We start from the raw sequence: 26586 nt of genomic DNA on the forward strand, positions 1-26586 counted from the left end.
AAAGGGATTCATTTCGAAGCTGTTGATCATGGGGTAACCCGTGCCTTACCACATGAACTCCATTTTAGTTTCTTGAAGCATCAACAAAACAAACCACAATCACCCAATTCCAACCCAATCATAACATTACGGAGACAATTGGTGACACTACATAGTATGTCTATGTCCTTGATGAAACTAACTACAAAAGGGGAAAAGGGTTATGTGATGATCTGAATGCTGACATCATTGACTGATTTGTGAGAGTAGAGTCAAGGGCTTGTGTTTCTTATGATGGTATTAGAGAGCAGATTCTTGGCCATTCATCAATTTTTGATAATGATCATTCTGTTCAAGTTCATGGAGAGCTTATGCTTGTCCCAGATGAGTTCAGACAGGGGTCCAGAAATAACCAGTTAATCACAGGCTCAGCCACCTTGAAACAGACAGCTGTTCACACTCACATCTACGGGCAGGGTCTTCATTTAACCTGAGTGAGATGGAAACGATTGATCTGTTGTGGCGACCCCTAATGGGAGCAGCGGAAAGATGACGTTTTCGACAGTGGCAGAGACTAACACTGCGTACAAACGCCACACAAAAAGACCAATTCAAACAAGAATTAAAATGATATTTTTTGGTAAGGTAACAAAATAAATAACAGAACCAATCCGGCAGCATTTGTTACACAGTTTTGTGTCCCCAAATTCATATTGGTAAAAGAATGAATCTTTTGACTTATGCAAACATTTTATATGGTTATACAGATGTGTGATGCTGCCAATGTGAAGTGAAAAAACATACGTATGACTGGAAAACACAAACTCAAAAACATTAATATATAGTCAAACACGTTTGAACGTACTCACAAATACATTCAAATGCGTTACCAAACGGAATATGATGTCAGGTAGCAACTGGGAGGATGACTGTAATAACATCTTCAATAATGCATATGTCTATGTGGAGGTATTGAGATGTACGGTTCTCTCATCGATTGAAAGGAAATTTGTGCATGTTCAAATTGTTTTCAGTCTGGTGCACTGGTTAGCACATTGCCTCACAGTTCAAAGGTGCATGGTTTGATTTCGGTCCCCGCCTTCCTGCGTTCGCATGGCTCATGCCTGTGTGGGTTTCCTCAGGGTGCTCTGGATTCCGGACCCATTCCAAAAACATGTTTTGTAAATTCATGGCCTGGATGACCTACTCTCAACCAGAAAATCGGCCATCAGTTTACAACCTACACTGCAACAGCACAATGATCAAAAACACACCAAGTCAACTTCTGAATGAATTTTAAAAAATAACTCTTTGGCTTATGTCAGATCAATGAAACATCACCCCTTGGCCAGCCTGAACAAGTTCAATAACATTGTGTAGAAGGTAGTCAGGAAACCATCATGCTTCTCTGACAGTCCTACACATCTTGCCTTTAGCCCATAGACTTTTATTTCATCATGCATGAACTGGTCTATTTAATTTATTATTTTCTTAGGTCAAAGGAATCAACCAAAATTGCTTGATAAGTGGACTCCTTGATTGGCACTGCAGGATTTACATAATATAAAGAAAACATTCAGCTAATGCAAATGACACATTATTCCATGTGTAAGAAAGAAAAGGCAAAGGTATGCCTCAGCAGCCTGTCACTCACCTCCATGCCAGATACATGCTTTAGGTGGAGCAAGACTAAAAAATGTTAAATCTGCTCTTATGCGCACTCCGCTAGTATTTTTTTTCTCTCACTTGAAACTAGGTGAGGCAGTGATCCAGGTTCTTAAACCCCCTGACAACCACCATTGATCCAATTCCAGCTGTTTCAATGAAAACCCAAAGAAACACAGAAGCCTTTCATGAAGTCACTATGACCTTAACTCAGAGATCGCAACCGGTATTTTACATGAATTTAAGGACCAGTACCATGACACAGATAACACAAAGATTCTGTTTCTTCATCTGACCACTACACTTGACCCACACATAAAATCTTTGACTTTCCTGAATGAGAGCAGCTGCACTGATACAATCTTCAAGAAACTGACTAACAGTATTCTGGAAGACTGTTCAGTCTTTTTTTTTTCTTGTACCACTATTTTGTGTGTGCATTGTTTTTTACCCCAATGATAAAGCAGATGACAGTAACTGATCATTTAACAATAGTCGTCCTCATAACATTTTAGTGATAGCCAATTATATCGCTGAATTATTTTTTTAATGAAGGATATGTAAAAGAATAATGATCCAAATGCACATTAGCTACCATTACATTTGAGAAAATGACATTAAAAATGCTAAAAATAAAACCATAAATAATGAGCATAAATATTCATCAATTCTTCTTCCAAACAGTTTATCCTCACTAGGGCTGTGGAATAGCTGGAGTCTATCCCAGCTGTCTCATTGTGAATAGGCGGTTACACACTGAACAGATAAAAAACTATTCACTCTCACAATCACATGTACGGACAATTTGGAATGGTCCATCTCCCTACCATGCATTGTTTTGGGAGGTGGGAGGAAGTACTTGGAGGTAATACACGCAGGCACAGCGAGAACATACAAATTCCACACAGGAAAGCCAAGGCCATAACCATACCCTTGCATCTCTGAACTGTGAAATAGATGTGCTAACATTGCCACCTATTAAAATGAACGAGTTATGTACGAACTAATGAATAAAAATGATATTTTACGAACATCAGGTCTTTTTGCGCAGACTACATGATGTGATGAGCAGATACTCTACCATGTGTGTTCTCTATGTTTTTTAAAAGCCCCATCCCATCCATAGAGAAATACAGGTTTACAAGGTTAGATTTTAATGAGTCTCTTTGCCTGGTCACACACTCATCTGATATGGCTCTGTTGCTGCTGTTAAAGCCAAAATCATGCTATCGCTGTGTATTCAGGCCAAGCCAGGTCCATCATTAATACTGCTCTTATCATTGTGTTCGCCATGATTTCCATCCAATCCATTGTTATCAGTGAGACCCATATCAAACTGTGCCTGTCTTGTTGGGACATAGAGCAGAAGATTTGCTACCCGGTCCACAGTCTGTGTGCTCTTGCCTGTTGGCCAGGAGAACACAACAAAACCTTGACATTAATGATTCAGTGAGCACAGTAATTGAGTGCCTTTCTCATTTCCTGGCAGCTACAATACATTGATGGCACTGGGTAGGCAGAGGAGTAGAATGATGGAACCATGCCGGTAAAATTCTCCTAAGATTAAGAAGGAGTGAGAGAGTGGATAAGGGATATGGAATGGGAAATAAAGAAAGGGCATACAATGAGAGTGTGATTGGTTAAAGAGAAAGTCAAGTAGTCAATGTTCTTTACAATATGTCCTATGCTCATCCACTAGTCTAACAAGGGCCTTCTGAATAATTTTGTGGAATGTGAATTAAGCAGCCAAATCTGTTTTTATCCATCTAAGTGGCCAGCCATTTTGCCACTTGCTTGTCATGATCAATCACAGTTCAGCTTGCAAATATCACATGAAAACAAAACTCTGAAAACAGGTGACCCGTAATTTGTTGTTACCTGAGCCATGAGCAACTGTAATGTCATTTTCACCACTTTAGATGGATTAAAAGGAGTGGATTTTGCTACTCAATTCATATTTTGCAAACGCAACATGAACCAGAGCATAATGGCTGGTTTTTCAGGAACTAGATCAGAACTCTGCAAAGAATAGCAAATAAAGCCTACCTCTTTGACATTTTAACGTGTGTGAATGCTATGAGCATACGCATATAAGTAGATTTTACTATTTCACATAGAGAGGGCTCACTATAAGTGCTTCATGTGGCCAAGATAGAAAGCACATAATGGATGTACAAAATACAGAATCAGTATTATACAGAAACACTCATCCAGCCACCAAAGACTAGCTACGCATAGCTGCTTGGTGCTATTACACTTGAGTGTTGTATATGGAATTTAGCACAACCCTTTTTTAAGTCACTTTGATGATCAAATAGGACCAGCATTTTTTTTTTTTTTTAATTAAAAAAAAAAAAAACCAAAACATTGGCAAATCTAAAATGACCACAAATCATGTGTGAAATATACTCATGATATACTGACTGCTTGTCAGGACGGCAATCATTAGGACGGCTCATGAAAGAGTGTTTGAGTGTTTGCAAATCTTTTCATCATCATTATTATTGGCATTACTGGTATTTTAAGAGCAGGTTGCATTTAAAATTAAATAATTCCATGTGTGTCCGCTATCACAGTCTTTTTGCCTATGCATTGATTGAAAACAGCCCCATGATTCCATGATCATTCTTGTCAGAATTGGGAAGTAAACAAATTAACATTGCACAAAACTATAATGTAAGCTGGATATTAAGTGAACAAAGAAATGGTAAATGGGTCAGTGAATGACTGTAGTTCAGTGCAGTGCTATGCATTTCTTCTCAGGCCAGCCCATGCGACTCAGCTGCCTGTCAGCAGGACGAGGCAGATGGGAGACATAAAACGCTTCATGTCTTGACAAGGTAGTCTGTCAAACTTAGGGAGAACAGTCACAGGGGTAATGTTTTGACAAGGCATTAAATGTCTCCTTCGCAGACGTCCTGTATGTCATTGCATTAGATGGACGTCGAGATACAGATGGCTTTTCATGCATGCCGATAGCAATTCTGTACGTGTGTGTATGTGTGGCCGTGCGTGTGTGTGTGTGTGTGTGTGTGTGTCTTGAAGAGCTGTTGTCCTCAAGACCACATTAACGACACTCAGCTAATGATGAGCCTTTAGCAGTGTCACTCATAAGTCTCAAATGTCACCATGTAAGTGAGTTGTTAAAACGCAATTAAACCCAATTTGATATGGAAGATCCCACCGTTAAATCAATATTACGTAATCTCCACACATGTCCATGATACATATATGTATTAGAGAGGCAAAACAATCTCAAAACATAAAATATATGCATGAACAATGAACATCTTTGTGTTTTCTCCCATTAATTGAGACAAGATGGTAAATGCAAATAATGGTGAGCTGTGAGATGAATATTCCTAAATACAGTGTAAAAATATCTGCCACAATTGTTTGACAGTAGCTGTCGGTGGACCGAATTTCTATTAGCATGAATGCAATCTTGCAAAATTTAGTTTGGTGGTATTATGTAATAATCCAAATGATCTGAATCAAAATGACTGGCAAGTCATTGGTCAACAGTAGACAGCTGAGCTGATCTAAATATTATCTGGTTTCGAGTTTAGGCTTTCAGATAATACTCATTTATACTTGTCAATCTTCTCTATTAGGATGTATAAAATTGATGACTTCAAAGAAGTTGATGGCAAATATCTTGTTTCTAATGTGTTGCTGAAGCTATAAAACCTTCGAGTTACAACATGTTTCATAAATTCAAGTTTATTTCTGCATGACTGAATTGATGCTGAGCTTTCCCAATATGGCTGTCAGGTCCTCAAGCCTCTGTTCACCAGCGACTATACTCAATATTATCCCCTCTCACCTCTTACACAGCATTTGTCTTGAGCCAAGGCCTCGTCTGCAATATGGCCAGGCAAATTGAATCTGCCAGTCAGTTGAAGTGCCACACTTATCTAATTCAAGCGACAGTGCTGTTCTCTATTGCCTATGCATGACATCCTCCGTGTTTGTAACGTAAACACCCAGCAGCATTTTATTTTTTACAAAGTATGTTTCCCACTCTGACTACAGTTTACATTAAGGTCTATCTATCGTTAATGTGATTTTTTTTCATTCAGTCTTGATTTTGCTCTATTATGAAGAATTGAAAATGGTTGATGAGTTAAGAATGCAGGCTATGACTGAAAAGGCCCCAGTGGTTTCTGTCTGCATAGCTCAGGTGTCCTTGAGCAAGGCACATAGAAGCTTCTCAAGTGTTTCCCAGACAGTAGCCAGCCTCTTAGCTAGTACAGGGATCTCAGACCCGTGGGCCAATTGCGGCCCGCAGGACAATCGTTAGTGGCCCTCGCCTCAATATGAATGTATAATGTTAGTTTGGCCCACGATTTTGATATGAATGGTTGTTTGCGGTGTTGATTTGAGTGTGTTTTTTTGGGAGCACATACTTGTGTGAAAAGCTCTTTTCTACCTTGAACTTCAATAAGTCCAATTATAGGTGCAGACTTACTGACGAGCATCTTCAAAACCTACTGAGGGTCTCAACTGATTCCTCCCTCACACTTAATGTGGCTCAGCTAAATAATATAATAATACATTTCTCTAGTCAGCCACTTTATGTGGTTTCTTCAGTTTTCTATATCTGCTGAATTAGTATTGTTTTCATTACTATCATTTTATTTATGTATTACTGTTTGATAATTATGTTTCTTACTTTTGATAAAATTAAAAGTTTTTATCCGAACCTAAATACTCCAATACGGGCCAGTCTCACCCGATACACTACCTCCAGTGGCCCCCAGGTAAATTGAGTTTGAAACGTTGAGCTAGGACCAAGAGAAGTTAAAGTTAAGTTAAAGAGAAGACCCAGACATGAGGTCTGTCGATAAGCGAAACTGGCTGTTCTAGAGGATGATGGTTGAGTTCTCTCAGTCAGATGATAAGCAAGGTTACACATAAAGGAGTTCAATTTACGATGCAATATACCCTGCAACTAGTGGCCTAATGAATGGATGCGTGTAAGGATTATTGCATTCACTTTTGTTTTTGCATAATGCATGACTTATAGCACTAGATGTTTGGTTTCTGACTGTTTCAACAGCAGCATGCATATCCTAATGTTGCACTTTGTGGCTATGATAACAATTCAGCAAATTGCAGCACAAATCTTCTCATACATCACTGATATTTATGTGCAATTACACTTTTGATGTCTGATAGTTGTCAGATAATTATTTATTTATAGCTGATCTTTGCAAGCAAGTTGAAAATACATGCAGTATTTATATTTTAAAATATGTGACTTGGGTTGTTCCCCGCCTACTGCAAGTCAACCGGGATAGGCTCCGGCACTCCTGTGATCTTTGTGTGCAAAAGCAGTTCCGATGGATGGATGGATGGATGGATGGATGGATGGATGGATGGATGGATGGATGGATGGATGGATGGATGGATGGATGGATGGATGGATGGATGGATGGATGGATGGATGGATGGATGGATGGATGGATGGATGGATGGATGGATGGATGGATGGATGGATGGATGGATGGATGGATTTGGGTAGCTTTAGATGGGCGGATGGACAGACAGATGGACTGACAGATGGATAGATGGATTGATCAGACTAGCAACTTTGAGAACAATTTATTCTTACAATGTCTTACAAATGGAGCAATACAATTCCGTAGCACCAAGCAGCATTGTTCCTTTGAATGCTTTTTACTCAATAATACAAGCCTTTTCAAAAAAAGAATTTCTTTTTTTCAGTAGATCTGGCTACGCAAACAGCAGTGTACGCTGTGGTCAACAAGGTTAATAATAATTACAATACTAAACTTCCAGAGCATTGCATAGAAGCACATTCTATGCAACTCTTCGACTTATCATTTTATGTTTTCATGTCTTTGTGACCATTTTGTGTTTTGCATTATCTAAAAATGTATCCCAAGAGGAGTACTTGCTAGTAAAATGTAGTCATTTGTGTGAGAGTTTCCCTTCCAAACCAAAAGGTGTCTTTTTTTTTTTTTTTTTGGGCTATTGAAGAGCCTCTTGTTTCCGGTCAGCTGGCATGAGGTCCAGCTCTATGATAAATTCTTTTGCACAGAAAACACTGTACAAACAAGCTTAAGCATGAAAACATAAAAGGATGAGACTAGCCGAGTGCTGTTTCAAGCAGTGGTATCTTTGGTAGGGCAGGTGAGCAGCACCAAGCTCTTACTGGCCTGAAATGAAGCTGCTATTTCGAGTATAGAGCGAGATCTAGTGCGCTGGAGGCAAAATTGGTCAAACGGAAGTGCGAGGAAAGCACAAAAATAGCCTGAAATGGAGCCGCTGTTGCATCACAGAGTCAAAGCCAGCACACTGGAAGCATAACTATGTACTCGGAAGTGTGGGGAAAGCTCAAAAATAGCCAAAAATAGCAGCTCAGTAGAAGGCTCGCGGCTCAGCGTCTCGACTCTGTGTGATCGCATGGCGTGGGGCCTCGCTGTCCTCTCCTTGCTGGGTGTCTGTGCCGGCTGCTCACTAAAGAGACTTGGTTTTTAGGCTGGAAGTGATTGATTCCTTTCACATTCATTTTAATAGGAAGAATTGCTTTAGTTTGTGAATATGAATGAATTATGTTGTAAACCAAGGTTGTCCATTGCATTTTGGTGCCCAGTGAATTGTCAAACTGGGCATAATGTTACTGTGGCTTAAGTTTGTGTCATGAGGTTTTGTGCTTTTTATGTGCAGCATAGTAATAATTAACTTTTAAGTGCAAACCATTTGCATTTATTTTTCATGAACTCTTTGTATTACATACTGATTTTTTTTAAATGCAATTTTTATGTGCCGTATATTTTATCTGCAATAGAACATTGTTTCATTTTCCTTTATTTAAGCAGTTTTAATGTTCATGGTGGTGTAAGTGTGAATAATTATCTGTCCCTATCAATGTGCTTCATTGCCTGTGTGCAAATCCAATGGGCATTCTACTAGTGCTTGGAATCGCCATTTAAATTCACATTTGTTATTGTTGTTGACAGTAAGAAATTATTTGCAAATGCAATGGACCATATGTAACAAAAGACATTGAGCATTACCGGTGGAAATATGAGGTAGCTTACGTGTTTCCACTTCCCACTCGTTTCAAGCTACTGAAATAATATCAGAGGAACTATAACACGTTTCTTTAAATGTGCGATAACTTGAGCTGTGGTTCGATGCTGGTGTTAATTTCGCTTCCATGTTTCACATCATGGTGTTCCAGGTTTCACATCATTGGCCAGCCTCAGTGCTAATCATTGCAAGAATGTTTGACTGAACTTGTTTATCCCTTAACACATCCCACAATAAAGGCTAATCGGTGATCTTGAGAGATATCCCATAAGCAGGCCAAGATGGTTGTAAAGGCATGTGCTTGCTAATATCATTGGATTGTACATTTAATTGTTTCAACATCTAGCACATTTATAAATCTATTGACCTCTGTAGATGCAAGCAAAATGTCAGCACATTTGGAACATTACTGAGTCAACGTAGTCCCCAAAAAAGTTGATCTAGAACAAGTTAGAATTTTTGAACTTCACAACCCTCCTTTTGATTGTTGCCAACATTTACAGCACACACCATGCCACAATATTTTCCTGTCCTGCTGTTTTTCATGCCACTTGACAGAATGACAGCTCTTATAGAGACACAAAATGCTGCCACCTGTCAAGAAGAGAATGAAAAGAAACTGCCTGTGTGTGTAGTGGTCCATAAGGGAGACATCAACACAATTTAAAAATCAGTTCAGACAAATAGATGGCGATATATTGAAAAACAATTACGCCAAATGGAGAAGAGAATTTGACTGGCCAATGTCTAATTGACAGTATACAATTACACAAAGTACATGATATCTTTCTTTTAGATGGAAAATATAAAAAGCGGTACAATTGGAACTCTCTTATTGGGAAATCCAATTGTTATGAGTATGAATGGTATCTATTCATATACACATTTTAGAGGACTGTATGTGAAATAGGTACAGTACTGTAAATCACATTATAACATCACTCGGTGTGCACGTGCGGTTTAGGATAATGAATCCAGTGAAGTCTCTGGGTCAGTGTGAGTCCAGCGCAAAGAACAGTAGTTTTCTACTTTAGGTTTTTGCCAGACTTTGCATGAGTAAAATTGGGCATAACATGGCATTTGTGAGTCAATGTGGGATAGAAGTAAACTTTTCCCATCCAATCATCGTGGCATGCCTCATTTGCTTTAAAATCAAGGCAGTCAGAGCACAGTAAATCCGAGTAAGCCATGCCTGACATTGCAAAAACAGACATAGACTTTCTGTGGACCACGCATGACATTGGCAGTTAAACGGCAAGTTGTCCCCTTGCGCATGATGTAATTGTCCATGCATGTAATGTAGGGAATTGGAGACCACCTTGAACCCACGCTACTTTATGTTGATGAAAAATGCAAAGTTCTCCAGTTGAACTCCATGCAGGTATTTCCGTCAGTTCGCAAACGGATCACGGCCGTCAGAGCGTCACTGCTATCAAAAGCACACAGCAGCACACACATAAATATGATTATGTGTTGATGCAGCACAATCAGACCGACACAATATGAGATGTCAAGACTTTCTGATTTTCCACGCACACTGACCAGGCCTTGCGCTAACCAGTGGTTTGGCGATCCTGTTTAAAATTCGCTCCGTAATTAATATTGGACAATTTCCCACGGCACAGCTGAACATCTCTCACGGCACACCAGTGTTCCGCGGCACAGTGGTTGGGAAACACTGTTGTAGGCAAATGAGCAACCGCATATGTATTTTCTTGATGATCCGAGATTACAACATTCCTTTCATATGGCCAACATGAGACACAATGTTTGCAAGTACCGTAGTTTCTCAAGTATAACATGTTTTATATGCACCCCAAAAATCACCCTTCAAAAATTGATGTTCCTGTGTACGCATGTATAATATGCTCACCCAATTTGCTGGTATCCATGCTCAAACATTAAAGTATCTGTATAGAAATTTGAAAAGCTTGTGTTGCTTGCCTCACAAATTGATATAACCAACAATACAGATACTTGTATGCTTGGTTTAAACATGTTAAACACTGTGGTACTATGACTGGAAGATATAATTCAGCCTCAGTTAAGACACCATAAGAATGACTTGAAAACCATTACCAGCTATAATGAAATGAATTCCCATGGGTACAATAGATGGACAGTTACATAGATGGGAGGTGATGAAGAGGACAAGGTAACATAGGAAATGGTTATAACCCCAGTCGCCATGGCTATTTATTTAACAGTGTTTTCTGAAACCTACAAATGACTTTAACCTTAAGTGCGGGATGAGCTTCAAAGCTTTTTGTGACTGCCTGTGGAGTGCTGGGTTGAAATCGTGTGCAATTATATTTACAAAATGCCATGCAGTTTGTTCAGGGCGAGTGACCATATTGACCATCTTACCCAGAAACCCTCAAAATTTGACATTTAGAATGTAGCTGAAGTTTATGTTTAAGGACCACATCTTGGAGCTGCATATTGCCAGAATGTACTATTCAAATTCACAAATGCACTAAATATAAAAGCAAGCTGTCCAGGGCGGTCATGCAAAAAAAGAAAGAAAAACAGTTGTAGTTCACCACAGTTCGAAGTTATGGAGCCTACCATAATTTCTGGACTATAAGCTGCACGAGCAAACATTAGGGGAAGTTTTTGTTAAATAAGAAATAATAATAATGTGCAACAACAGTAATATAAACTATCAATGTAGAACTGCCAAAGCATGTAACTGTATTCAGGAATCTATTCATCACATTTACCGGTTTATTTCAATTTCATCTCACACAAAACTACAAGAGAAAAATAACATCAGAATTATCGGTTCATCAAATGGTCAGCTCTAACAGACTGGCTTGCAGATCAGTAGTTGTGGCCCATTTGCATTCTGTGTTCCAGTCCATTGGTATTGCTTAGCTCTTCAATAAAATAAACAACCATAGATAGCCCTGTCCGAAAGATGGCCAGGAACTCATGACATTGGTTTAAACACAACACAATAGTATTGAATGCCCTGTGCTTCATGTAGGACCTGTGGGCCATTATGCAAAGTGAGTGAATTTTTACTTTACTAATTAAACAGTTTACACACCTAAACATTTATATAAATAACCCATTTTGACTTTAGGCAGTGCTCTGAATGTAACACACAGATCATGTCTTTTACGGTCAGGTTTACAGTCAAATGTTATAAATTAGGGCTCTCAAACTCAACATTTGTAGGGGGCATTGGCGATAGTCAAGCATTTCACAAAAAAAGGGTGCAAATGAAAAAAGGAAAACTGATCCAAATGTATCAAGCTTCATTAATAACAGTTCAGAACATTAATTTTTGGGACGTGAACAAGATTGGTGAACAGATTATCTGTTTCTGGTACTTCCCATACTCCTCAACATGTTTAGTTCAGTAATAGCATCTGAGTTGTTGAGCAACACAACTTTCTCTGTGTCTTCAAGTCGTCCATCCATCCATCCATCCATCCATCCATCCATCCATCCATCCATCCATCCATCCATCCATCCATCCATCCATCCATCCATCCATCCATCCATCCATCCATCTTCTTGAAAACAAGAACCAATCAATGTGTTTGGATACCAACTTGAAACCTGAGTGTAACATTTTAATGTGATTGTAGACAATAGTTTTGTATAAAGATGGTTGCAAAACATTATATGATATAGTGATTGACATGATACATATTAGGACTTTATTGTTAACTTTCAACTGGTCCTAAAGAAATTAAGAGAACAGAAATGGGAACTGCTTCTGTTCTTTCTACGACCTGGCATTAATGACACTCAGCCCTGAGCACTATTACTTAACATGTTTTGTACATTATTAGAGTACTGACTACAAAAAGTCATTAATTCTAGAAATAGTTGTTTGTTGTTTTCTTTTACAAAACACTGACACTGATCAAAGTGCTTTCTTGCTCGTGGAATCCCACATGTGGGAGTTGTGTTAAATTATATATTTTACTGTTATTTCAAACTTACAGTTTTAGTTGTTTATTGTGTTTGCAAATTAGAGACTACACTCGTTTGAAATGTCTCAATATTATATGTTTGTCAGTTGCCAAAAATGTGATTGTTTCGATTCATTTTTTTAAAATACAATCTTATTATACAGTTGCATTGAAATGTTCCTGTTGTGAAGGAAGAACAATGGCTTCAGGTTAGAAAACCATTCATGTTTAATTTGTAGTTTGAAGACTGCTTGAGAGGGTCAAACTAGCCTCCCAGGGAATTCTCCCATGCAGCTTTAATGCATGAAAGCGGCCATATGTTTTTCCTCATTGTCAGTGCTTGACAGAATCCCCCTAAGAGAATGTTAACAACAGGTGAAGTGAGGCTCGGGGGAAAAGTCTTATTGGCACAACAGAATAATCAATTGGACCACATGATAACCATGTCGGTAGCTCACAGTTGAGGAATTTCTATTGGTTTGTGACTCCAGTATACAATCTAAAAAAGAAAATGTGCCAAAATTGTTGCATTATTTCCCTTCATTTTTTTTCTGAATATACTCCATAAGCGAGATTCAATGCATAATAATTCAGTTTCTGGAACAATGCCTGGTCTTTTTACCTTTTTTTTTATATTAGTTGGATTGACTGAATTGTGTTACTTTGGTGCATTAAAGTTAAAGTCCCAATGATCATCACACACACATCTGGGTGTGGTGAAATTTGTCCACTGCATTTAACCCATCCCCGTGTGATTTTGATCCATCCCCTGGGGGAGAGGGGAGCAGTGAGCAGCAGCGTTGCTGCGCTCGGGAATCATTTGGTGAGCTAACCCCCCCCCCCCCCCCAATTCCAACCCTTAACTACTTAAATAGTGACAAAATTTCAGTACTTATTATTCAAATACAGTAAACATGTGTTCCTCCTTTTTGGCATGCGGCTATTTCCAAAAAGCTTTTTTGGAGCATACACTATGAATGATTCATTCATCCATCTTCCAAACCGCTCACAAGGGTTGCAGGGATGCTGGATCCTATCCCAGTTGTCTTGGGTTAGCGGGGTACATCCAGAACTGGTCGGAAGCCAATGGCTGGGCACAAAGAAATGATCAACCATTCACACTCACAATCATACCTACGGGCAGTTTGGAGTGTTCAGTCAGCCAACCATGCATGTTTTTGGAATGTGGGACAAAACCGGAGTACCCAGAGGAAACCCACGCAAGCATGGGGAGAACATACAAACCACACAGGAAGGCTAGAACCGTAAACAAACCTTGCACGTCTGAATTGTGAGCCAAACGTGCGAACCAGTGTGCCACTGTGCTCCCTGCACTATGAATGAGTCTTCAATTATTTTGCATGATGCAAAGCTGTTCTTTTGGTTCTAATGGTAAAATAAGTGGGAACTGAGGGCAATTTTAGTTCAGTCAATCTGGTCATATCTCACAGATCTCATGGGCTGTAGGGGGCAATGCCCACCTACCAAGTCGGTGGTGCCACACTCCCCAACTTGAAGCATTGCCACTAAAATCACAGTAGTTTTATGTGCTAAGAAATGCTGGTATAGAGTTGTTTATTACTCAGACACAGGGTGTACAGAGATTGGTGGGGTGCTACCTACTCAAAGATTAATTTCAGGGTAGTGCATTAGTGCTACAGTTAAAATACTTGAAGCACCACATGCAGAGATCCTCCCCTTTTCCCGGCTTTCTTTCTGCTTAGCATGTGAAATGAATATAAACCCGAGCACAGGGATTGGCAACCTTAAAGAGCCAGTTTGACTGTCTCTCAAGAAAAAAAGAAAAGAATCACACCCAGAAGTCACAATAGCCTTTTTGATGTCTAAAGTGAGGATAACACTGCATACGTAATTTTTTGTTCCGTATAATGAATTAGTGAGTTAGTGTGATTCAGAAAATGAATCTATTGTTGGAGCAGAATCAATTATCTGTGAAGGAAAATAATTTAGTATTTCAATCTATATGATTGCATTCTCGTCTTTACATGGTTGATGTAACTAAAACATTTAAATAACAACTTGTGATTGTAGAATAATGATCATGTGTAATTTGACTTTTTTTTAGTTTTTTAAAAAAAATTGTGATTGTAGAATAATGATCATGTGTAATTTGATTTTTTTTTTGCTTTAAAAAAATAATAATAATTATGATCATGTGTAACTTTATTTTTTTTTGCTTTAAAAAATATGTTAAGATTGGTGGAATTAAGAGTCCAATGATGTGTATTGCACAAGGACTGGTTGTGCATGTCACACTTTTAATGAGAGTCTATTAGCAACCAATGATGTGTATTGCACAAGGACTGGTTGTGCATGTCACACTTTTAATGAGAGTCTATTAGCAATATTCTATGCGCTCAAATCAGAAGTATGTCATAGTTTAGAAACCAGTGAAAATTAATTACTCATCGATAACAGCATGATCCTGCTCATTTAAAACAGATATGCAATACACATATTTTTAAGTACTTTTATTATAATTTTTAATTCTCATTTAATTTATATCCTTTTTACTGTGACACAGTTGGGCGGGAGTGCATTGCCCGAGCGCCTTCTATGGATGAGCCGTCACCGATCCTAACGCTACCTGACATAAAGAGCAGTTAAAAAAAAACAACTAGTAGCTGCTCAACCGCCACAGCTTCTTCTCTAAGTGCCTTATAATTAAATCATGACAAAAGACAGATCTTCAACATCGCAGTAGTAAGGGTAAAATAACAGTTCATTTTCCTGGCAAAAGGGAAGGTGAAACTTTATTTACCAGTCGATTTATCATCCACCTGATGGTTGCAGCTTTTTTGTAATAAGTCACCTGTGGCTTCTTGTTTTGAAACCTCATTCTCATCATATAAAGAACTTAACCAAATAAGCAATGAGAGAAAATGTATATCTATCTATGGTGGGTTGGGGGTACTATTTCTGCCTTGCAGGAGAGATGTTTTGAGTTAGAATCTCGGATCAGGCCCTTCATTGTGGAGTTTGCATGTTTTTCCTGTGCACTTTCTCCGCTTTCTCCAGCTTCCTCACATGTTCAAAAGCATGCATGTAAACGTCAATGAAGTGTCCAAATGGTTGTTATATGTGTACTGTGATTGGCTGGTGACCTGTGTGGTGTTTAAATCTTGCACATAGTCAGCTGGCATAAGATTCAGCCCACCCGTGAACCTCATGAGGACAAAAGAATATGGCTGGGTGGAGAATCAAAACCTGTATGAACACCTCTAAAGCTCTCTAAAATGCTTAGCGTCAAATGTTCTGTTGTAATCAAGTGGTGATGCTCAAGTACAACATTTACAGAATGAATTTGCTCTAATACTACATTGTTCGGCACTGTAAATGAAGCTGCAAAGCACAAATCTCATCTACGTGGGTGGCACAAGCTCGTTCTTTGAGGTGGACCCCCAGATTTGATCAAATCCTATTCATGCTTAAAAAAATTCAGCATCACTACCAGACAGACACATTAGAGTGTGGGAACAAAGCAGATGTCAGGCTGGAAACGTTAAAAGCTTTAAGTAACTCTTACTGGAAAAATGTTCACCTTCAAATTTATTTCTTTTTTTTTCCCCCTTAAGCTAGTAAAATATAGACTTTTTTTTTAAAACATCAACTATGTCTACTTTCTTCTCTGTACTGTAGAGATGTACCATGTGGCAGACTACATTTTATGTAAAAAGGATAATAGCCATGGTGTGCCACTGTTGAGCAACCTACTTTCGAATGGTAATACAGTATATTTAATATTACTTGTAACTTGTATTTAAAAGTAGATGGCTACACATTCTTTTCCACTTGTGACATTTTCGGGTACACTCGGCGGAGTGATGTACTCTGCAGTATGCTATTCTTGAAAATATTGCACTGTCATTATACTTAATTTATACTTTCATGGTTATAGCTACTTAGAATATTTATAACTTTGAATAAAAGAGCCAAGTTACTTTCAGTATGAGATATTTTTTCATGAGTTGTGTGACAGCGGGAACAAGATACGGTTCTAGACCTACATAAACCAAACGCCCAGGTTAAACTATTCTGGCACATCTTACAGGCATTATCTTTTAATCAGACTGTAAAGCCTGAGTGATTGTTACCTGAGGGTGACTTTTAGCTTCATACATTGACCGATGAGCGGGTGAAAAGCCGTAGCATCAGCAGGTTCTATGTCCTACATGTTGGGTCCTCAGCAGCTTCGCTATCTGTCTTTTGTAATGCAATTTGCCTTTAATTTCCTAATGTTTCTCTAATCACCAGTCCAAGTGCACAGGGGCTAATAGTGGAGGTCATAAGTTGAAGTCTGTCCTGAGGAATGAATTTAATGTGGGCTAAAGAATGCAACCTACATTATGAAATATGTCTGCGCTTTCCTCACAGAAAGCTAGCTGTCTTGCCTTGTATGTGTGTGTGTGATATTGGATGATTGTGCTCACTGGAAGTTCAAGTCAGTCTTCAGCAATGTGTGCGGATCTGAATTTGTTCACATGCTGAGCACACATCCATAAAATCCATATAGTAGAGAAATGGATGAGTTTTGTGTGGAAGTATTGTGATTTCACAAACAAACTCTATCTTCATGAAAGACATTTGGAATGAACTGGAACACAGATTGTGAACCAGACCCAGGAACATGAGTGGTGTCTAACCTCCAAAAATTCCCACAACCACATTCCAACATTGTGTAGATTTTTTTTTCTCAGAAGGCTTCCAGCTTCGCTGCAAAAGAGTCACTCTCTCCTTGTTTTCTTCTCCAGTGCCTCTACATTTGATGGGTAATTATCCCATTAGAGTACATTTGATGGGGAAATCTCCCATTAGAGGACTAAGGGTGTCTTTTTAGTTTACAAGTTTACCAAATTGCATACCCACAAGGACATCCTGATGCTGGATGCTATAAGAGTGGGAAAAGCCCATGCGTAGTAGTGTGGGAAAACATCTGCTCTTATGAGCTCAAATACACCGCTCAGTTGCATGCCTCCAAAACTGTGCTTTCAATTTAAAGATACTTGTGTCAAGTCAACCAGGAAATTAGCACAGTTGGGGACAGTAGTTCAGTCCTCAAAGATTTGACGAGCACCAGATGGTCCAGGGTTCGAATTCTTCTCTGGAACTAAATAGTCTCTACTTTCGGAGCACTGTCAATATACTTTTCAGCTAAACATACACTCTCACACCTCTTTCTCTCTCTCTCTCTCTCTCTCTCTCTCTCTCTCTCTCTCTCTCTCTCTCTCTCTCTCTCTCGCTCTCTCTCGCTCTCTCTCGCTCTCTCTCTCTCTCACGCCCACACACGACACTCGATTGCGTTGAATCAACGAAATACTCATTCAGTATTGACTCGCATTATCAAGTATTCACTTGCGCATTCTATTTTGCACCGCTCTACATACCATAAATATTATACACTCGTATAGCATTCAACTGCCCTAAGAATATTGCATTCCATAACATGCGTTTTACAGAATCATATTTATGTTGGACTTTATGTATATAAGAACTTTTGATTTGATTCATTACGCATTTCACTACCTTGTACCTGTGATTTGCAATGACAATAAAGTTAAATCAAATCAAATCTAATACGGATTTCCACAGAGGCATCCTTAGTTTCAGTGTAACGATCTGAATGCTTCAGTATAGATTTATGAATAATTCAATGCTCCCACATTTTGAACTGTTTGGTGATGTCCCCTTCCTCTTCCAACATAACAGTGTACCAGAACATAAAGTACCATGAAGACATGGAGGAGCAAGTTCTGTGTAAACTATATAAGTGTGGAGAGTAAGTTTGTTAGGTTTTACTACCCCCCCCCCCCAAGAAAAACAGTTACTACTTCCAATTGTATTTTTGTATAAAAATAAAACATGTATTTATATAAACCTTAAATAAAATATACAATAAAAAACAAGTTGATGAACAACCATCAACAAGTCAATTAAAAGTACTGTAAAACAATTCAGAGACCTGCAAATGCAATAAGCGCAGTGTATAATTCAGATTCTATGGTTAGATGCATCACAATTTAAATCCATTCAGTGCAGACCTGTGTAGTCATCCACTGACCTGTTGCTCAGTAGACAAACTGCAGGGGGTTTACCAGGGCTCCAGTAATGATCCTTGGGTGGTCCAGCATGTGGCGTTCAAAGGAATTCATGACCAGAGATTTCAGACCGACAGAATTATTGCCATTCAGTCCTGATATTACAAGTTTCTTGAGAACTGGCAAAATGGTGGAGTGTTTGAATCAGGATGGGGACTTCACACAGCTCCAAGGATCTCTTGAAGATCTGTTTTGATGGGTGGGCATGGCCTCCAATTGCCCACCCGTTGTGATGGGTGTCATTCTGTGGGAGATATCTCCTGCAACTTGTTTTCTGCTGTGTGCATGTGCCTGCGTGCGCGCACATATGTGAACAATCAATACCTCTTTGACTTGAGTTTGAAGGGTTATAGCGGAGGCATACTGAGATTAAGCACTGTCTTTTAATATACAGATTAAAGAGACAGACGCAAGACAATTCAACATGTGAATGGTTAACACTGATAAATTTGGCCGTGAGAAAATGTTGTCATTGATCAATACTAAGGTCATATTATTGTGCCAGAGAGTGTCAGGTAATAGTTCCTCACTGTAACATGCTACCCTGTAAATCAATGAACTGGCCAATATGCCATCATTAAAACTTCCTAGAAATGTACCGTGATTCATATTTAACAACCTACCGTTAAATACCACTTTCATCATCGTACTAAGAATACAATTGAGCATTGCAAGTAGATGGGTAGTATTAATGCAAGTAAAGCAGCATTTTCTTTGCTGGTTTTCTTCCAACAATTTACAAAGCCACTGCCTTTTTATCTGGGATGGTATCTGGCTAGCAAAATACTTTCGAGTCACCTACTCTACTCAAGAAGACCAGAACATCCGGATGATGAAGTGTACTGCTCACCACTGAATGGAGTTGAATTCAGACTATCTTGCCTTAGTACAAACTTCCTATCCGAGGGTACAGAATGTGAAGGTGCAATACACACATAGTGTAAGAGAAAGAAGCTCGTCAGCAACTGCCTTTTTATTTGGGATGGTATCTGGCTAGTAAAAGTCTTTAGAGTCACCTAGTCTACTCATGAAGACCAAAACATCCGGATGACAAAGTGTACTGCTGAGTACAACCTTCCTATCCGAGTGTACAGAATGTGAAGGTGCAATACACTCATAGTGTATGAGAAAGAGGGTCATCAACAGCTTTGCTGTCAACCTTGCCTTCTTAAAGGCAATTAAGAGAAAGTCACAAACATGGAAGGAAGAATGATGTAGCCGAATGCAACAAAATATCGTTTGGGTTTTTATTTTTAATAGAACACACAACACTAAATCTTAAATTCCCAGTGTTAATAATACACAGTTTTAAATAAGTAATGCCTGTATATGCATACCTGTACATATGTACAGGAAAGATTGGCTCACACTGTACCTCATTATTGCTGTATTTTGTTGTATTCCATCATGTCCCCTGCTGTGCTGCTTGAGTCACCTCAACGTATAAAGGCTCGGCATGTCAATTTTGCTTTTGGTCTTTTTTTGGCATTTGCATGCTCTCTCGTCCAAAGTAGCTCCAGTTTCCATTTGATCGCAAACAAAATAAGTGAGTGAGTGAGTGAGTGAGTGAGTGAGTGAGTGAGTGAGTGAGTGAGTGAGTGAGTGAGTGAGTGAGTGAGTGAGTGAGTGAGTGAGTGAGGGAGGGAGGGAGGGAGGGAGGGAGGGAGGGAGGGAGGGAGGGAGGGAGGGAGGGAGGGAGGGAGGGAGGGAGGGAGGGATGTTAATATAATTGTTGTCTCCATGCTTCCATAGAGGAACTCATGGACTCAGCATTCCCAAAAATGTGATTAGCCACAGTGAATTGATGATTTAGCAAGGTGGTCAAGTACTTTTCCTTTTTAATTGTTTTTTTCCCTTTATAAATTAAATCTTGATTCATAAATCTATTTTCTGTTCACTTATCTTTGTCTGATAATTTATTTTTTGTTGAAGAGGAAGAACTATACAGAAAGATATCATTTGTGAAGAGAGCAAATACTTGTGTAATTGTGTGGGCACTGGAAAGGGGAAATGAAGGAGAACACAAGACTGACTTGGGACTAGTATATCGAGCTGGTCTTCAGGTTGCACTGCAGATCAGCTCTTTTTTTTTGACCCAAGGGGCTAATCACAATTTTAAATCATCCCCACGCCCCAACTCACCATGACCCTACCAGACTCATTTGAAAAAAGGTGCAGTGATTTGGTCAGATATGCTGGATGTTTTTGATCAGCTCTTCTGCTCAAAAAAAAAAAAAAAAAACGTAGCAGTGGGTTCACAAGTTCATAACCTTCACTCATAATAGAGGCCTCAGACAAAATAGAAAAGCCCGTTCACCACAAAGCTCCATCTAATGCAAAATCTTGTGATGATTATTCTGTTTGTTTAAAGTTTATAAAATCATACTTCCTCTCACCTTGAAGTATAATCCTGTGAGTCCTAAACTTCTGAGGCAATAGAAATTAAACAGCTTTGAAATATTCACATATTTTAAGGCAGCACTCATTCCATCTTGTATATCCCAGACTGCATCTTAGAATTTTATGATATTGAATGCTTGCTTTCATCAAAGTAAGCAGTCCAGGAGTCAAACACAAAGATAGCAGTTGCTAAGCAAATGGGTCTCATGCAATAGTGTTTCCTATTATCCGGCTTTTTTTTTTTGCCCCCGAGTCAACCGATTTCAGCACCGTGAATAAGTGCATTCTTTTCCCCCCTATAAGGACTAAAAGTCACCTTCTACAAATCTCATTGAACAAAAGTCGCAAAAAATAAAAGATAAACTCGACATTCATACTGCACACCGAGCAAAGGCTTAGAGAGCACATGGTTAGCACTTTTTAGTTCTCTTTCTCCGTCAGCAGAAATAGTGAGAGTCAATGAGAGATGGAAAGAGGCTGGAAACATGGTTAAAAACCACAGGCGTGTTGAACTTTGCATTTATGTCTTCAATGCTACAATTTTACTTTCAGTCAGGTTCTTTCTAATCACATGTGACCATGTTAACTTAACTTCACGTCACCTGTCAATGTACTTGTATAAATTCGTGAGACGTCTCCCTGTTGTCTCATTAAGTCACATGCAACTATATTGTCGATTAACATCTTATTTCATAAACTAAACTAAGTCATACAGTAGAATCAAAATGGGACTAATTCACACAGAAAATGTGATAGTTATATAAGATGGAAACAATCGAAGTCCTGACCACTGTTGCCTCTGAAACAATTATCTCGGGTTTTTATTGACAAGATGGAGATACAAAAGCTATTCAGTCGTCAAACAAATGAAAGACCACGTGGGACAGTCTATTGTGCATGGAAAACATCTATTATCGTGTCTTATTTCAATATATGTCTATGTGTTAATGTATCCAGGTAACTAGAAATAACCTATTTTTTAATTACATTTTATTTTTATTATTTAAGTTGTAATTGTAATTGATTTGTTAAATTTGGGCTGTACTTGTATCGCTCTTTTCGACCTTTGGTAGTCAAAGCGGTTCTTTCACATCGGATTCAGTGTCTTCCTCAAGGATACTTTGGCATGGTCACAATGGTTGGGGATCGAGCCCCAAGCCTCTGAAGCAGTGAGCACTCGGTGCTTAACACATCCACATTTGGGGAAAAATAATTTTGAATGGTGACAAAGATCTGAGCAGGTCAATGTCCCACAAAGGTGTTCTAATAAGGCTTGGAAAGGGTCACAGTATATATGCAAAAAAATTGCACAAGGGTACCTTTTCCTCCCTGGAATTTCTCTGGTAGAGCATGGATCCAACCCAGAAGTTCAAAATGTCCACCTTAAAACTGGACAGCACGATTGGGATGAATGAGGATGATTCAAAGGTGAACAGTTGTTTGAGGCTGGAAACAGACCCGACTGGACTTCTTTGAGGGACATGGTGGGACATCTTTCATAAAGCACTGGCTGGCCAAACTCCTATACACCCCTCCAGTATTCTGCCCAGTATGTAGAGAGGATTCACTGTTCCACATTCAGAACAAAATCCACACCAGTAATTTGTCGACCCTAAGTGTGGAAACAATTCATAATATATCTGTTGAAATGAGAACCAGATGGAAACACATTCAAACAGCCTTTTTGGGACGATTTATTGTTCGCCTATTTTCTTTTCTCCTCCCCCACACAATTTGGCCCTCCTTCTGCCTCAATCTACTTTGTGCATCACTATTCAAGGATTCATTATAGAATTTTTTTTTTGTTCTGCTCATTTGTCTGGAAAATCTGCTCATCATCTTTTCCTCCCATTTACTCTGATTACTTGAACAATGTGTTTACAGGACAAAACTTCCCACGTAATGAGCTGACACTACATTATTGTCCACCTAATGAGTTTTGCAACAACCAATATGCTAACATTTTGCTGCAGTATTTAACGCATGGAAAATAAGAGAAAGTAGGTAGGTGTTGTAATGACATTGCATAGCAATAAATAAATAAGCGGTAATTATCCTATAACACTAGCGGAAAGTGTAATAGGTACATTAATAGTATTTTAATGTCATTGTTATGCTAAACTGACCTGACCGAAAAAATGGAATGGATTCTTCCGTGTATACAGAATGCACAAACGTCTGATAATGGCAACATCAAAAAATAAAAAGTGCATATCTTCCCAGTGCTAAATAGATGTGTTCAAAAAACAACCATGTTGTCAGTAGTGGACCCAGTTTGAATAGTACCTGCACATTTATCCTCATCCAGCAGCTACAGTATTTTTCCACTAAAAGGCGTACTGGATTATAAGGGACACCCTCATTGATTTTTTTTATTTTAGAAATTATTTTATATATAGGCCGCCCCGGATTGAAAGGCGCATAAAATAGAAGCTATACTGCATCAAACTGAGGTTGACTAGAGTTGCGGTATGCATCTCTACATATATATATATATATATATATATATATATATATATATATATATATATATATATATATATATATATATATATATATATATATATATATATATATACACACACACATCTACTGCTCTCATGTTGAATCAGGTACAGGCATACCTAATGTTGTGGCGGGTGAACCTGAACCAAAGCCTTTGCTGAATGATTTTTGTTAGCCCACATTAAATTTGCATAAATTCCAATCGAGTCTCCCTCTTCTCGTTTATGCTTATCTAGTCACCTAGCTGTATAAACTAGGACCGGGTGTTCAGCAGTGCATGTTTTAATGGTGGTCTGTGTTGTGTGTTCAGTCACCCTGCTGTTTAACGGATGCTGTGCTTCAGCGGAAGAATATGGTTATTATAGCGATGGAGCTGGTAAGACACACTTGTCTCCTGGGTACATGTGTACTGTGCAAGGACTAAAGTACATGATTATCACATTATGTGCTTTCGTTCTTGGACTGCAATTACTGATTTTGTACATTTATTTATTTTTTTACTGAGAGAGCAGTTACTTATTTCAGGAAGTCACTACTTTGAGAAGGTCACATTTGTGCTTATTCTTTTATCATAATGTGGCACATCATGAAATTCTGCAGCAAATGTGTTTCTACTTCAACATTTTAATGTCTTACCTACTTGACAGATCGGTGTGATTGTTTTAATCGACACCTACAGTTTACAGTACATATTCAAAATCAAGAAAAGTCAGTGCCAAGCCCTATATATAGCATATATATATAGCTTTTATTAAAGTTTTAACTTGGCAGCCCTTGTGCGGGTAAGATTATTATTTTTAAATTACATATATGGTCCAATTTTAAGCGTAGAAATGTGGTATGTGTTTTTTGGATTGAATAATGTATGTTTAGTTGTTGGTAGCTGGAAAAATGTGACACCCTACTACAAGCCCACGCGCAGACCAGCTTGCATTCTGCCACATGCAAATACCTGCTACAGTCAGTGAGCTCATGTAGCAGCATGATACATAGAAATAGCTCAAAAAAATCTATCATGTTAATATTTATATAATTTTATGCTTGTGGTGCTAGGAATATCTCACACCCCATCTCTCATCTGTGTATTCTAATCCATCTAAAAATAAGCAGATGAGGCCCTCAATTAAAGAAGCTATGTAAACAAAGGAGAAACAGCATACTTGAAACGGTATTTTGAGATATAGTAATTGATCAGTCCCATTACACACTCATCACTTTGATTTTGAAGTGATTTGCTATTTAATTGCACTCATTCTGCAAAATAAATGCCCCTGTGCGTCACTTGGTGACTGATTTTATTGAATTCAAATCTATGTTTTGATAATGAAGTCTGAAGTGCTTATCCGAATCGACACAATCTTGGGTCTTGTTGATTGGAAGAACAAACATAGCATATATTTCCGGTCTCATTCCGTCCTTACCTTCGTAATCCATCCATCCATCCATCCATCCATCCATCCATCCATCCATCCATCCATCCATCCATCCATCCATCCATCCATCCATCCATCCATCCATCCATCTTCTTCCACTTATCCGGGGTCGGGTCGCGGAGGCAGCAGCTTTGGGAGAGACTCCCAGACTTCCCTCTCCCCAGCCACTTCATCCAGCTCATCCCGGGGGATCCCAAGGCGTTCCCAGGCCAGCTGAGAGACATAGTCTCTACCTTCGTAATTGTTTTGGGGAAATGCAGTATTACATTTATGCACATTTTAAATCAAGCCCTTCTCTATATTTATCAGTAACCACATCTTCATGCCAGTGATGGCCACTCCAATTTGAATAGGGTGGCAAACATTTCTCTGTTGTTCTTAAACTCTCTGGAGCTCTTTTCAAATCCAGTTGTGAACTATTTTTTATTTTTATTTTTTTAAACTTTCCTTCTTTTAAATTAACAAAATATCTGAAATTGTTGAGTGATCAACTAAATGTGTATGCGGGACAAAGATAAATTATTGTGCTGATGAAAAAGGATGAAAACGTGGGGAAAAGTGACATTTGTAGTTGGCTGAGTGCTGTTTGTATTTACAACTTGGGGAAGGTGAAGGAAACCTCGGGGAAGGTGAAGGAAACCTCTTTGGAAGAAAGCTCCCAGCTTTATTTTTTTCGAAAAAAGAAAAACGATCCTAGCTATCCTTAACACTGTACTAAAGCAGTCATAAAGATCAAAGATCGACTTCTTATTATCTAACGCCTTTAAATTGATCATGGAAATTCATCAAATGGTTTAGGTTTACGCCCTAGTCATTTAGCTTTGTACAGTCCTTATACATATCATCCATTTAAAATACTACTTGAAAATGTATTTCTGACAAAAAAAAATAAAAAAAATGGGGTCCATGACCAAACCTCGTCATGTATGATCGAAGCGAGTAAAATCAAGATTTGGGTGGATTATGTAACCACATCATATTGTCTGTTGTGTATGGATTTATCTGTATTCGCTTTATTTTGCTTTTACTCTACTGTCAGTAGCCACGTCAGCATTGCAATTAAATGTTGGTTAAATAAGTTTATAAATGAACTAGTAAACTCTCTCAATTCAATATCACAGTCTGCACTATCTTCGGGGGGTTGGGGTCATGTTTGCTATTTTGGGCATGAATGCCTGCTTATATCAATCATTGTCAGCATGCCGCCATTCTCATAAAAGGACTGGCCGGAATAAACACAAATTCTCTGGATATTGGCTCAGTTTTAGACTCTGTGCCTTTCGGGGGAGCGTCAGTCATAATCTGTGTGTTTATTAAGCATTTAGTCTGAATGTTCACAAATGTTCAGTAATACGGTGTCGTCTGTATTCTGTATATGTGAGCCCTATGATTGGAAATCAGTACTGGGTGTACCTTACTTCTTGCTATCTGTAGGTATAAACAGGGTAAGTAGTATAGAAAATAGATGGAACATGGATTTTAATTGCATGCACTTTT

At 38.6% G+C, this 26586-nt stretch overlaps 1 long non-coding RNA gene across 1 annotated transcript in view; it reads left to right on the top strand.

Moving 5' to 3' along the window:
- The window catches only part of LOC125970361 (uncharacterized), an 83251-nt gene that overhangs the window by 12421 nt on the left and 44244 nt on the right, over positions 1-26586 (top strand). The gene's annotated exons all lie outside the window — the stretch shown is intronic.

This window comes from Syngnathus scovelli, chromosome 6 (assembly GCF_024217435.2).
Source record: "Syngnathus scovelli strain Florida chromosome 6, RoL_Ssco_1.2, whole genome shotgun sequence".
Lineage (NCBI taxonomy): Eukaryota > Metazoa > Chordata > Actinopteri > Syngnathiformes > Syngnathidae > Syngnathus > Syngnathus scovelli.